This window comes from Humulus lupulus, chromosome 7, assembly GCF_963169125.1.
Source record: "Humulus lupulus chromosome 7, drHumLupu1.1, whole genome shotgun sequence".
NCBI classification, from domain to species: Eukaryota; Viridiplantae; Streptophyta; class Magnoliopsida; order Rosales; family Cannabaceae; genus Humulus; species Humulus lupulus.
The window spans coordinates 145,130,922-145,141,319 of NC_084799.1; the positions used below are offsets into that span (position 1 = coordinate 145,130,922).

At 40.2% G+C, this 10,398-nt stretch overlaps 1 non-coding gene across 1 annotated transcript; it reads left to right on the top strand.

The window, feature by feature from the left end:
* Positions 1–838: 838 nt before the first annotated feature.
* On the top strand, positions 839–945 carry LOC133792999 (small nucleolar RNA R71). The gene has a single exon (XR_009874465.1). It is a non-coding gene; the product is annotated as a small nucleolar RNA R71 (small nucleolar RNA).
* Positions 946–10,398: the final 9,453 nt, after the last annotated feature.

The following is a 10,398-nucleotide window of genomic DNA, read 5'->3' on the forward strand; positions in this document are numbered from 1 at the left end:
TTTGACAATTTTCTTTCCAGACCTAAGAGTTGAAATTGATTTGACTTCTCCATTATGACTAGACTTTCCTATCTCATATTGACCTTTTGGATTAGGGATAGGTTGACTAGAGAATGTTCCTTTTTCTCTATCAGCTAAAGCAGTGGCGAGTTGTCCTACTTGTGTCTCAAGTTTGGTAATAGATTGAGATTGATTTTGTAGGATTTGTTGGGTGGATTGCATAAATTGTTGTAAAGTATCTTCTAAGGAAGGTTTTCTTTGTTGCGGATATGGTTGATTTTGTGGGGCATGAGCTTGGTTTTGTGTGTTGTATTGGTGCCCTTGATTCATTTGGGGTTGGTTTTGTCTCCATGAAAAGTTCGGATGGTTTCTCCAATTTGGATTGTAGGTGGATGAAAATGAGCTATCATTTGGTTTCCCATAAGTATGAAGTGCATTGGCCTCCTCGGAAAAGGCTTCTTGGTAGGAAGGACATGATTGGGCATTATGGCAAGGACTAGAACATATAGAACAAACATCTTTTCTTGGTTGTATTGGAGAATTTATAGTTTGGCTTATGGCTAAAGCTTCTACTTTTCTCGCTAATTTGTCTAAGGATGTTCTTAAGTCTAATTCTTCTTTTACTTCATACCTTCCTCCTCTTTTTGGTGAATTAGTTGACCTAGACCTAGGATCAAAATAATTCCATTGTTGTGAATTGACAGATAAATCTTCAAGGGCGTCCCACGCCTCTTGTCCTTGAAATTTTAAAAATTTTCCAGTATGCATAGATTGAATCATTTGACGATTAGAGGGAGTCAAACCATCATAAAAATATTTTACAAGTCTCCATTTTTCAAAACCATGATGAGGACATTTTAATAATAAATCTTTAAATCTTTCCCAACATTCATAAAACTCTTCATTATCTTTTTGAAAAAACTCGGAGATTTCTCTCCTTAGACTATCAGTTTTAGACATAGGAAAAAATTTCAGTAAGAATTTATTATAAAGTTGATCCCATGTAGTTATAGACCCCGTGGGAAGGGAATTTAACCAAGCTTTTGATTTGTCTTTTAATGAAAAAGGAAACAATCTTAGTTTGACCGACTCATCAGAAAAATTTTGAAATTTAAATGTTGAGCAAATTTCTAAGAAATCTTTGACATGCATGTAAGGATCCTCTCTATCTAACCCATAAAAATATGGCAACAATTGAATGATTGCTGGTTTAAGCTCAAAATGAGTAGCAGAAGTTGTAGGTAAAACAATGCACGAAGGAGCATTAGATGAAATAGGTGCAAAATATTCAAGCAAAGTTTTTTCAGGCACAACATTTTCATCAACAATATTAGCAATAGGTTCCATGATGCTCAAATTTTTACTAACACTTTCAATTTCAAATAAAGATAAACGTCTTTTTACTAATCGTTTTTTAGAGTTACGTTCCCAATGATGCATACAATTTTCACAAACAAGGCAACAAGGATAATCTCAAACAAGCAATTTTCTGATGTGGAAGATCAGTTAAAACCGCAACCACAGAGCATACTTATAATTTTTAGAGATTTCACAACAATATAATTCTTATGGTTTACTTGTCCCCAGGCCTATTTGATTCCACTTACTCGCGCACTACTAACAACTCCCCGAGGTTAATTAGTAGAGGCGGATGGGAATTTTGTTCAAATTTCCTTTAAGCAAAAATTGCTTATGGTGAAAGGACAAGATTTAGGTTTCTCTCTTTCTTTTTTTTTCAAGTATTTTTCACAATATTACACTAAAATATTAAAGAAGACAAAGAAAAATAAGGCAAAAATTAAATAAGACTAAAATTTAGGCAAGAGTAGGGAGGCATAGCATGCCATCAACCATAACAAAATTAAGGTAAAAACTAGGAGGCACAAGTGCCATCAACTTAAACATAAGATAGAGGACTAGGAGGCAAAAATTGCCATCAACTAGCTAGGAGGCAAAATTGCCATCAACTAGTAATTTGCGGAAATTAAATAAAATAAAAATTACAACAATATAAATAAAGAAAATTACAACAAATGTCAAGAGGCACAAGTGCCATCAATTAACAAAGATATAAAAGAAATAAAATTACAACAAAATTATAACAAAATTAGGAGGCACAAGTGCCATCGACTATAAAAATTAAAAGGATAGATAGGAGGCACAAGTGCCGTCAACTAAAAAAAAACAATAAATATAAATATAAGTATATTTTTTTTTATGGGTGGTTGAACCGTCCCAAATTTCTTTTTATCTTTTTTTTTTTTAGATTTTATAGATATATAGTTTTTTAGTTTTTTTTTTTTAAGTGTAACAAAAATTAAAATAACTAGTAGAAGAATTCACTAACCTTGAGATAAATTCGTTTCTTTTCTCTTGCAACTCCCCGGCAACGGCGCCAAAAACTTGATGGACCCAAAACGGGTATGTTTAAAAATTTATACTCGCAAGCGCACGAATCGTATTTATAGAATAGTTTTCGTGTAAGCACGAGATCGAACCCAAAGGAGTTGTCTAAAATAAAAAAGAAAACTATTTTAAATCAAAAGTAATAAATTCTAACCTAGCTCCAAAGATTGATGAGTTTTAATAGTATGAACATAAAATAAAATATTGACAAATAAAGCTATTTAAGAGAATAGAAATAAAGCAATAGTGAGTTGACAATAAGTATTAAAAGAAAAGATTATTAAGATACTAGAATCCACAAAATGTAAGTTTAATAATATTTATTAGTATATTGATTCCCAAGTTTTAGTGATAGTTAAAATATTTTAAACTATCATTTTCCAAAAAGATTTATAATTTTAAGCACAAATTTCTTATAAAAAGATAGGATTTTTCTTCACTTTTCAAAATTATAATTTCAAAGCATTTAGTGTAAATCAATCTAATGAAATAACAAATAAATCAATGAACATTATTTATAAGGCAAAACATAATATTTTTGTTCTAAGCATGGATGTGTACAATTTAATGACACATCTTACACAAAGAATATTATGTTTATGCACTAATGAAGAACAAAGTGTAAATATGTTCTAACAATCTAAAATACAAGATATTTAAGATGAAAGAAATATATGAAGAAGAAAAATCCATAGACTTTGTTGCATTACAAGGGAAATCAACATACAACATAAATATTACCTAGTTACAAGTTGCTTCATCGTGATCTTAATAATCTTATGAAAAAGATTAGAAGCACATAACTAGAGTAGAAATTACAAAATAAATGACATACATACTTGCAAAATGCTCTTGAAAAACCCAAATGGAAGAGAGAATGGTAGAGAGAAAATGAGAGAAAAAGATGGTAACCAAAAAATTAAGCACCCCAAAATGGTCTTCAAAACCCTTATTTATAGCCAAAATGAGATTATTAAAATAATCAATTTAAATTAATTAAATTGATTAGATTAATTAAATAAAATAAATATGGTATATAGAAGTAAATTATAGAGTGTAATGATGATGTTGTGGTGAAAATGTGTAGGAAAAAGGGTAAAAAGTTGGCATTTTTGTCATAGGAGACAAAGGGACAAAATGCATTTTTTGTTGGGCTCAATAAGGGAAATGGCAGCAATGTGGTGGCTGGGTGTTGGAGGGGGGGCCACGGGTTGGGCCTAGAGTGGGCCTCAGTGGTTGGGCTTTTGGAGAAACACCATTTTTCTTGTTACTTTCTTTCAAAATTACCATCTTTCCTTTGATTTTCTTGCTTTTCAAGGGCAATAATTTTCCTACACAATAAATTATAAACTAAATTAAAATTAAATATTTTCATTAATAAAATATATCATATAACTCCCATGAAAACATTAATTAAAATTTAATTTACATAACATTTAATTTCAATAAAATCATATTTTTAGCATTCAAACTAACAATACTAATTTTAAATAATTAAACTACAACATATTATAATAACATATCTATAAAAATATATAAAAATCTAGAAAACTACAATAAGACTAATAAATTAAAAATTACATAAAAACTTAATAAGTTAATTAAAAACTCATGAACTAAGCAACAATTAGCATGTAAAACATGGTAAAATAACTCTATTTTGTAGAGTTATCAGCCGGCCTCCCAGCCAGACTAGCCACCAAACGGGCCACCTCAAAGGGGTCCCAATCCTAGTCCTCCGCTCCAACCAGTAAGCCCTCAAAGGCCGGAGTAGCCGCTTGTGGCTCAGGATGATGTCCCACCTAGGGATCCTGAGTAGCAGCCTCCATCTCAGGCTGGTCGAGGCAATCCCCCGCACCTGAGGCAGAATTGAGCCGGGAAACTGTCCCGCAGCCCTAGACGCCCAAGGGATGAAGAGTCGAATCTACCGAGCAGGGGGCAGCGTCCTTTCGCCAACAGGAGGAACTCCGAGACAGGCTCTACGGTCAGGGGGCCCCCACGGCATAACAATGCACGGGGACCCACCAACCAGCACAGGCCTCCCCCTGACGCTCGGGAAATGCCAACCCAAGGAGGAAACAAAGTGAATAGCTGGTCGCACCATAGTCAGCCACAATTCAGAGATGGCCACGACTACAATGAGGCCGATTTTGGAAGTAGAAATGCTGGTCGGAGGAACAAAGAAAGAGGCGGGGGCAGGAGCCCCCCACCTAGAGAGGACCGACTAGCGGGCCACAACGCTGGGGGCAGCCCAGGCAGCAGAATGTCTTTAGTCGACTGGGAGCCAGTGAGCAGTGACGAAGAGACGATGATCTGAGGGATGTACTTAATGACCACCGAGAAAGGCACGATGAGTACGTTCCCCCGGCGCCAGATGCCCCAGCAATCCCAGAAGTTGTCCAGGCTCAGATCGATGCCCTGAACCAAGCGGTGCAGCAGCTGGTCGCGGGGTGAACATCCCACATTGAGTACGATCGGAGGAGAGGTACTCCCTTCGTACAGAGGATTGTTATGGCTGAAACCCCCAGCAAATTCAAAATGCCAACACTACCGAATTTCAACGGGTATGGAGACCCGGTATCTCATGTTAATAAGTTTGAGATACAAATGGATATACAAAAGGTGTCAGAAGATGCCCGCTGCCACAACTTCCCGTGAACACTGTCTGACACTACCCAGGAGTGGTTCTTTAAGTTCCCTCCTGCTAGTATAGTATCATGGGAAATGTTCGTAAAGGAGCTTTATGGACAGTTCTATGCGGGTTGCGTGCACCCCACTAAGGCAAACCAACTGGTCGAGATACGCCAAAAAGAGGGAGAGCATTTGAAAGAATATGTTCAGCGCTTCATGCGAGCTGCAGCTGGAGCCAAAACTGTGGGCGATGAAGGTAAGATGATGGCCCTAACTGCTGGGGTTAGGCATCATTCACCCCTCTGGAGCAGCCTCAGAAAGAATGGGGTAAGAAGCACCCAAGAGTTCTTAGATCGAGCTGATCGGTACATCAAGCTCGAAGACGCAATTGCCAATGAAGGGAAATCACCAACAAAAGACAAGGGGCCCAAGGAAGAGCCCGCCAAAGCCGCCAATGGGTCAGAAAAACCCAATGGTAATGGAAAAGGCAATGGGAATGACAATGGTAGAAATGGTGGGAAGCGGGCGAACAACGAACCCTCGACCTCCGAGAATAAGCGTCCCAAAGGTAATCGGTATGAACCAAGATTCACCAACTACACTGCCCTTGTTGAAAGCTGAGTTGAGGTCTACCAGGAGACCAGCTCGAGTGTGCCTTACAAACGATCCACATCTATAAGGAAAGATATCTCCAAGAGAGATACGACAAAGTTCTATCGTTTTCACAACGACTACAGGCACAACACAAATGAATGTAACCAGTTGAAAGACGAGACTGAGTTCTTGATCAGGGAGGGACATTTAAGAAGATATATGTGAGCCACAGGAGGGTCTCAGCGAGAGGCTCAAGGCAGCAACGAGCAGGCGCCTGCACGCCAACGCTCGCCACCTCTACAGCCAGCTCCTGTGGCAGGCACTTTACTCAGCATCTGCGGAGGCCCACATCTTGCAGGAGACAGTGGGAAGGTAAGGGAACTATACGCTCAAACCCTACGCCATGACCAAGACATCGAGATGATGAGTGTGGAAGATCGAGCACCAAAAAAGGCTCGAACAGAGGAGGAGTTGGTAACCTTCTCTGATGATGATGCCCAGCACGTACGATTCCCACACTTCGACCCGCTGGTCGTAGACATACAAATTTCCCACATGATGGTGAAAAGGGTGTTAGTCGACACAGGAAGTTCGGTCAACATCCCGTACAAGTCTTCGCTGGAAAGAATGAAGATGTCCATCAAAGACCTGGAGCCATGCAACCAAACCATTTATGGTTTTTCTAGTGAAGGGCTCCACCCAACAGGGTTGATTAGGCTTCCAGTTACAGCAAGTACTGCACCTACTAATAGGACATTACTCACTACTTTTATAGTAGTTGATTGTCCTTCGGCATACAACGCTGTAATCGGGAGACCAATTTTGGTCGACTTACGAGCCGTCACCTCCATATGGAACCTCGCTATGAAATTCCCAACGAACGTAGGGATAGGATGCGTATTGGGAAACCAGAGGGAAGCAAGGGAGTGTTACAATGCCTCGATCACCAAGGCGAAGAAGGGTGTGTCGAGAGACACCACTGGAAATGAGTTGCAAATGGTGACTGATGTTCAGGCCCACTCCGGTGATAATCTCATCAAATAGGGCGTTGCCCAAAGTGAGGATAGAGACTTAGATCCTTGCTTTGGGGATTTTGAAGAAGAAGTGGGGCCCATCGAGGACCTTGAAGAGGTCCAACTCGATGAGGAAAATCCGACCAGAGTTGTGAAAGTCGGTAAAAACTTAGAGACAACAACAAAACAAGCACTGGTGGAGTTTTTAAGGAGGAACCAGGAGGTCTTTGCGTGGTCGCATAAAGACATGGTCGGGATAGATCCTGCAGTTATCAGCCATGTCCTAAACATCGACAAGAATTATCCACCTATACAACAAAAAATAAGGCTACTCGACAAAGATAGATCAAGGGCCTTGAAAGAGGAAGTCGAGAAGCTGAAGGAGAATGGGTTCATCAGGGTGGCATTTTATCCATCATGGGTCTCTAATCCCATACTAGTGCCCAAGCCAAATGGCAAGTGGCGTACGTGCGTGGATTTTACAAACCTAAATAAAGCTTGTCCCAAAGATTGTTTCCCACTCCCAAGGATCGACCAGCTGGTCGATGCCACTGCAGGGCATGAGATCCTCTCATTCATGGATGTGTACTCCGGGTATAATCAAATTAATATGCATCCCCTTGATGAAGATCACACTAGCTTTCAGACTGATACAGGGCTCTACTGTTACAAAGTGATGCCTTTCGGTTTGAAAAACACTGGTGCGACTTACCAGCAACTCGTCAACCACATGTTTAAGGAGTTGATCGGCACAAACATGGAGGTCTACGTTGACGACATGCTAGTCAAGTCAAAGAAAGCAGAAGGGCATGTAAGGGATTTACAGGAGTGCTTCAGCGTCTTGAACAAATATCGGATTAAGTTAAATCCCCTTAAATGCTCCTTCGGAGTAGGATCAGGGAAGTTCTTGGGATTTATAGTTAACTCGAGAGGAATTGAAGCAAATCCTAAGAAAATTAAAGCCCTAATCGATATGAAGTCGCCAGCAAAGGTCAAGGATGTTCAAAGCTTAACCGGAAGAATTGCTGCTCTTAGTAGATTTATTTCAAAGTCAATAGATAAGTGTGTCCCATTCTTCAATCTACTTAGAGGAAATAAGAAGTTCGAATGGACAGAGGAGTGTGAACGAGCCTTTCAAGCACTAAAAACACATATGGCGCAACCACCCATCCTATCAAAGTCGGTCGATAAAGAAACTTTGTTCATCTACCTGGCAATCACGGAATACGCTGCTAGTGCCGTCTTAGTAAGAGAAGAAGAAGGCGTGCAAAAGGTTGTCTACTATGTAAGCAAAAGGCTGATTGGAGTAGAACAGCGGTACCCGCCCATCAAGAAACTAGCCTATTGCCTAGTTTTGGCCTCTAGGAAGCTACGACCTTACTTTCAAGCTCATCCAATTATGGTCTTGACCGACCAACCTCTTTGACAAGTCTTGCAAAAACCAGAGGTTGCAGGTAGATTGCTAAAATGGGCAGTCGAACTCGGGCAGTTCGACATATCTTACTTACCGCAAGCAGTGATAAAAGGTCAAGCCTTGGCTGACTTCATTGCGGAATTCACTGAGCTTACGAATGGCGAGCAGGTTGAAGAGCTCAACGAACCTGAAAATCAAATCCAAGCACCCACGTGGAAATTATTTACAGATGGCTCTTCTATCGAGTCCCACGTTGGGGTAGGAGTGATATTGATAACACCAAAGGGGCGTCAATTTCACTGTGCAATCAGATTTGACTTCACTGCTTCTAACAATGAGGCCGAGTATGAAGCAATACTCGCTGGATTGTGGTTAGCTAAGGACATGAATATAAAAGTGCTTGACATCTATAGTGATTCTCAGCTGGTGATGAATCAGGTCCTGGGATAATACCAGGCGCGAGGTTTAAAGATGGTTGCCTATCTGAACAAAACGAAGGATCTATTGGCTCAGTTCAACAAATATAGTCTCCAGCAAGTGCCTCACGATCAAAATTCCAATGCGGACGCTTTGGTAAAATTGGCAAGTGCGAAGGATGCTGATACTCTGAACATGGTGCCAGTCAAGCGACTATCCGTACCAAGCATCCAAACAATAGAGACCACTCTGGTGATCCGGATGGCACCATATGTAGAGTATCTAATGAACGGTGTGTTACCAATGGACATAAACAAAGCCAGGAGCCTTCAGCGGTAAGCTACTAGGTATATCCTGGCCGATGGAATCCTGTACCGAAGAGGATACTCAATGCCACTCCTCATATGTATTACAAAAGAAAAAGCCAAAGAACTGATGAAAGAGGTGCACGAAGGTTTTTGTGGAGACCACGCTGGGGGCAGAGTTTTTCAAAAAAGATCCTAAGGCAACGATATTTCTGGCCAACAATGAATGAAGACTCGATGGAATTCGTGCGAAAGTGTGATAAATGCCAGAGATTCTCCAAAATCCCGCCAGCAGCCCCCAATAAGCTTAAACAGATGCAAAGCCCTTGGCCATTTGCAGTTTTGGGGATCGACCATATCGGATCTTTACCCACGAGAAAAGGCGTCGTAAAATATGTTGTGGTTGTCGTCGACTACTTCACCAAATGGGCCGAAGCTGAACTGCTTGCAACCATAACGACCAAGAAGGTGCTGGATTTTGTGATCAAAAACATCATTTGTCGTTATGGATTGCCAAGGAAGATTGTCTCGGATAATGGCACCCAGTTTGACAATGATTTATTCACGGACTTCTGGAAACAACATGGTATTATCAAGAGCTTCTCTTCAGTTGCTCATCCCCAAGAAAATGGACAAGTTGAAGCATTTAACAAAACGCTGAAGGATACACTGAAGAAAAGGCTAGAAGAAGCTAAGGGGGCGCGGCTAGAACAATTGCCTGAAGTACTCTGGTCGTACAGAACTTCCCACCGAACAGCAACGGGTCATACTCCATTCTCTTTGGCTTATGGATATGAAGCTATGTTGCCTATTGAGTTAGATCCGCCTTTGCATCGCCGAATAACATACGATCAAGATTCGAACAGCCAACTATTGATGGAATCCCTGGACTTGATCGATAAGAAACATGAACAAGCTCAACTCCGAGTAGCTGCGTACCAGCAAAAAGTCACTCGGTATTTCAACTCTAAAGTGCACGAAAGAAAGTTCAGCGTTGGAGATCTTGTACTCCGGAGAGTTTTTCTGAATACCCGCGACCAAGTTGCTGGAGTACTCGGACCTAATTGGGAAGGGCCATACCAGATTGAAGAAGTCCTTCACCCAGGCACTTATAAGCTTGCACGCTTAAACGGAGATCTCGTTCCTCGCTATTGGAATGGAGAAGACCTGCGCAAGTATTACCAATAAACAATTCTTCTTAAAGAATTGGCTTGTATTAATTTTACTTTTTACAAGTTTTGAAAAAGGGTTGGTCATTTTATGTGACCGATCGCTTATAAGTGTAAGATCTTATTGATCACTCGTACATACATGTTTCATCCATTTATTACGAGAAATATAAGGGATTGTGCGCAACCATTCATTTCTTGCCAATTATTGTATTTATTACAAGTATTTGCTCATTATGTGTGTTGTTTTGCTGTATTATAATTCTAATTATATTGCTACAAGCAGTAATGTTCGAACAGGTTCTGGTCAAGGCAAGTGACCAAGGACCTAAAGCTCCTCTATCACTTGGGGGGCATATAAGGTACAAGTAAGCAAAGCATATCGTTAAAAGGTATGTAAACACATGAGCAAAATAAGTGAAAGCATGCTAGGGTACTTAGAGTATTTT